Raw genomic sequence first — 5000 nt, forward strand, 5'->3', positions numbered from 1 at the left:
GAAGCGAGAGGCAGCACCGTCCCTGCTATACGAAAGCCCCATCCAGCCCTGTGCCACCCGGGGGGTTCCAGGGTGCTGAGATGGCTGACGTTTTGCTCCGCTCACGACGGTCACCGCACCACGCAAGAACAGGCCAAAAACTGGCCAAAACAGCCCAAAAACGGGCCAAAACTGGCCATTTTTGGCTGCGCGAGCGAGCGGCGAGCGGCGAACAGCGAGCGAAGCGAGAGGCAGCACCGTCCCTGCTATACGAAAGCCCCATCCAGCCCTGTGCCACCCGGGGGGTTCCAGGGTGCTGAGATGGCTGACGTTTTGCTCCGCTCTCGACGGTCACCGCGCAATGCAAGAACAGGCCAAAAACTGGCCAAAACGGCCCAAAAACGGGCCAAAACTGGCCATTTTTGGCTGCGCGAGCGGCGAGCGGCGGACAGCGAGCGAAGCGAGAGGCAGCACCGTCCCTGCTATACGAAAGCCCCATCCAGCCCTGTGCCACCCGGGGGGTTCCAGGGTGCTGAGATGGCTGACGTTTTGCTCCGCTCTCGACGGTCACCGCGCAATGCAAGAACAGGCCAAAAACTGGCCAAAACGGCCCAAAAACGGGCCAAAACTGGCCATTTTTGGCTGCGCGAGCGAGCGGCGAGCGGCGGACAGCGAGCGAAGCGAGAGGCAGCACCGTCCCTGCTATACGAAAGCCCCATCCAGCCCTGTGCCACCCGGGGGGTTCCAGGGTGCTGAGATGGCTGACGTTTTGCTCCGCTCTCGACGGTCACCGCGCAATGCAAGAACAGGCCAAAAACTGGCCAAAACGGCCCAAAAACGGGCCAAAACTGGCCATTTTTGGCTGCACGAGCGAGCGGCGAGCGGCGGACAGCGAGCGAAGCGAGAGGCAGCACCGTCCCTGCTATACGAAAGCCCCATCCAGCCCTGTGCCACCCGGGGGGTTCCAGGGTGCTGAGATGGCTGACGTTTTGCTCCGCTCTCGACGGTCACCGCGCAATGCAAGAACAGGCCAAAAACTGGCCAAAACGGCCCAAAAACGGGCCAAAACTGGCCATTTTTGGCTGCACGAGCGAGCGGCGAGCGGCGGACAGCGAGCGAAGCGAGAGGCAGCACCGTCCCTGCTATACGAAAGCCCCATCCAGCCCTGTGCCACCCGGGGGGTTCCAGGGTGCTGAGATGGCTGACGTTTTGCTCCGCTCTCGACGGTCACCGCGCAATGCAAGAACAGGCCAAAAACTGGCCAAAACGGCCCAAAAACGGGCCAAAACTGGCCATTTTTGGCTGCACGAGCGAGCGGCGAGCGGCGGACAGCGAGCGAAGCGAGAGGCAGCACCGTCCCTGCTATACGAAAGCCCCATCCAGCCCTGTGCCACCCGGGGGGTTCCAGGGTGCTGAGATGGCTGACGTTTTGCTCCGCTCTCGACGGTCACCGCGCAATGCAAGAACAGGCCAAAAACTGGCCAAAACGGCCCAAAAACGGGCCAAAACTGGCCATTTTTGGCTGCGCGAGCGAGCGGCGAGCGGCGGACAGCGAGCGAAGCGAGAGGCAGCACCGTCCCTGCTATACGAAAGCCCCATCCAGCCCTGTGCCACCCGGGGGGTTCCAGGGTGCTGAGATGGCTGACGTTTTGCTCCGCTCTCGACGGTCACCGCGCAATGCAAGAACAGGCCAAAAACTGGCCAAAACGGCCCAAAAACGGGCCAAAACTGGCCATTTTTGGCTGCACGAGCGAGCGGCGAGCGGCGGACAGCGAGCGAAGCGAGAGGCAGCACCGTCCCTGCTATACGAAAGCCCCATCCAGCCCTGTGCCACCCGGGGGGTTCCAGGGTGCTGAGATGGCTGACGTTTTGCTCCGCTCTCGACGGTCACCGCGCAATGCAAGAACAGGCCAAAAACTGGCCAAAACGGCCCAAAAACGGGCCAAAACTGGCCATTTTTGGCTGCACGAGCGAGCGGCGAGCGGCGGACAGCGAGCGAAGCGAGAGGCAGCACCGTCCCTGCTATACGAAAGCCCCATCCAGCCCTGTGCCACCCGGGGGGGGTTCCAGGGTGCTGAGATGGCTGACGTTTTGCTCCGCTCTCGACGGTCACCGCGCAATGCAAGAACAGGCCAAAAACTGGCCAAAACGGCCCAAAAACGGGCCAAAACTGGCCATTTTTGGCTGCACGAGCGAGCGGCGAGCGGCGGACAGCGAGCGAAGCGAGAGGCAGCACCGTCCCTGCTATACGAAAGCCCCATCCAGCCCTGTGCCACCCGGGGGGTTCCAGGGTGCTGAGATGGCTGACGTTTTGCTCCGCTCTCGACGGTCACCGCGCAATGCAAGAACAGGCCAAAAACTGGCCAAAACGGCCCAAAAACGGGCCAAAACTGGCCATTTTTGGCTGCGCGAGCGAGCGGCGAGCGGCGGACAGCGAGCGAAGCGAGAGGCAGCACCGTCCCTGCTATACGAAAGCCCCATCCAGCCCTGTGCCACCCGGGGGGTTCCAGGGTGCTGAGATGGCTGACGTTTTGCTCCGCTCTCGACGGTCACCGCGCAATGCAAGAACAGGCCAAAAACTGGCCAAAACGGCCCAAAAACGGGCCAAAACTGGCCATTTTTGGCTGCACGAGCGAGCGGCGAGCGGCGGACAGCGAGCGAAGCGAGAGGCAGCACCGTCCCTGCTATACGAAAGCCCCATCCAGCCCTGTGCCACCCGGGGGGTTCCAGGGTGCTGAGATGGCTGACGTTTTGCTCCGCTCTCGACGGTCACCGCGCAATGCAAGAACAGGCCAAAAACTGGCCAAAACGGCCCAAAAACGGGCCAAAACTGGCCATTTTTGGCTGCACGAGCGAGCGGCGAGCGGCGGACAGCGAGCGAAGCGAGAGGCAGCACCGTCCCTGCTATACGAAAGCCCCATCCAGCCCTGTGCCACCCGGGGGGTTCCAGGGTGCTGAGATGGCTGACGTTTTGCTCCGCTCTCGACGGTCACCGCGCAATGCAAGAACAGGCCAAAAACTGGCCAAAACGGCCCAAAAACGGGCCAAAACTGGCCATTTTTGGCTGCACGAGCGAGCGGCGAGCGGCGGACAGCGAGCGAAGCGAGAGGCAGCACCGTCCCTGCTATACGAAAGCCCCATCCAGCCCTGTGCCACCCGGGGGGTTCCAGGGTGCTGAGATGGCTGACGTTTTGCTCCGCTCTCGACGGTCACCGCGCAATGCAAGAACAGGCCAAAAACTGGCCAAAACGGCCCAAAAACGGGCCAAAACTGGCCATTTTTGGCTGCACGAGCGAGCGGCGAGCGGCGGACAGCGAGCGAAGCGAGAGGCAGCACCGTCCCTGCTATACGAAAGCCCCATCCAGCCCTGTGCCACCCGGGGGGTTCCAGGGTGCTGAGATGGCTGACGTTTTGCTCCGCTCTCGACGGTCACCGCGCAATGCAAGAACAGGCCAAAAACTGGCCAAAACGGCCCAAAAACGGGCCAAAACTGGCCATTTTTGGCTGCACGAGCGAGCGGCGAGCGGCGGACAGCGAGCGAAGCGAGAGGCAGCACCGTCCCTGCTATACGAAAGCCCCATCCAGCCCTGTGCCACCCGGGGGGTTCCAGGGTGCTGAGATGGCTGACGTTTTGCTCCGCTCTCGACGGTCACCGCGCAATGCAAGAACAGGCCAAAAACTGGCCAAAACGGCCCAAAAACGGGCCAAAACTGGCCATTTTTGGCTGCACGAGCGAGCGGCGAGCGGCGGACAGCGAGCGAAGCGAGAGGCAGCACCGTCCCTGCTATACGAAAGCCCCATCCAGCCCTGTGCCACCCGGGGGGTTCCAGGGTGCTGAGATGGCTGACGTTTTGCTCCGCTCTCGACGGTCACCGCGCAATGCAAGAACAGGCCAAAAACTGGCCAAAACGGCCCAAAAACGGGCCAAAACTGGCCATTTTTGGCTGCACGAGCGAGCGGCGAGCGGCGGACAGCGAGCGAAGCGAGAGGCAGCACCGTCCCTGCTATACGAAAGCCCCATCCAGCCCTGTGCCACCCGGGGGGTTCCAGGGTGCTGAGATGGCTGACGTTTTGCTCCGCTCTCGACGGTCACCGCGCAATGCAAGAACAGGCCAAAAACTGGCCAAAACGGCCCAAAAACGGGCAAAAACTGGCCATTTTTGGCTGCACGAGCGAGCGGCGAGCGGCGGACAGCGAGCGAAGCGAGAGGCAGCACCGTCCCTGCTATACGAAAGCCCCATCCAGCCCTGTGCCACCCGGGGGGTTCCAGGGTGCTGAGATGGCTGACGTTTTGCTCCGCTCTCGACGGTCACCGCGCAATGCAAGAACAGGCCAAAAACTGGCTAAAACGGCCCAAAAACGGGCCAAAACTGGCCATTTTTGGCTGCGCGAGCGAGCGGCGAGCGGCGGACAGCGAGCGAAGCGAGAGGCAGCACCGTCCCTGCTATATACGAAAGCCCCATCCAGCCCTGTGCCACCCGGGGGGTTCCAGGGTGCTGAGATGGCTGACGTTTTGCTCCGCTCACGACGGTCACCGCACCACGCAAGAACGGACCATAAACAGGCCAAAACAGCCCAAAAACGGGCCAAAACTGGTCATTTTTGGCTGCGCGAGCGAGCGGCGAGCGGCGAACAGCGAGCGAAGCGTGAGGCAGCACCGTCCCTGCTATACGAAAGCCCCATCCAGCCCTGTGCCACCCGGGGGGTTCCAGGGTGCTGAGATGGCTGACGTTTTGCTCCGCTCACGACGGTCACCGCGCCATGCAAGAACGGACCAAAAACAGGCCAAAACAGCCCAAAAACGGGCCAAAACTGGCCATTTTTGGCTGAGCGAGCGAGCGGTGAGCGGCGAACAGCGAGCGAAGCGAGAGGCAGCACCGTCCCTGCTATACGAAAGCCCCATCCAGCCCTGTGCCACCCGGGGGGTTCCAGGGTGCTGAGATGGCTGACGTTTTGCTCCGCTCACGACGGTCGCCGTGCCACGCAAGAACGGACCAAAAACAGGCCAAAACAGCCCAAAA

Source organism: Musa acuminata, unplaced genomic scaffold (assembly GCF_036884655.1).
Source record: "Musa acuminata AAA Group cultivar baxijiao unplaced genomic scaffold, Cavendish_Baxijiao_AAA HiC_scaffold_514, whole genome shotgun sequence".
Classification (NCBI taxonomy): domain Eukaryota; kingdom Viridiplantae; phylum Streptophyta; class Magnoliopsida; order Zingiberales; family Musaceae; genus Musa; species Musa acuminata.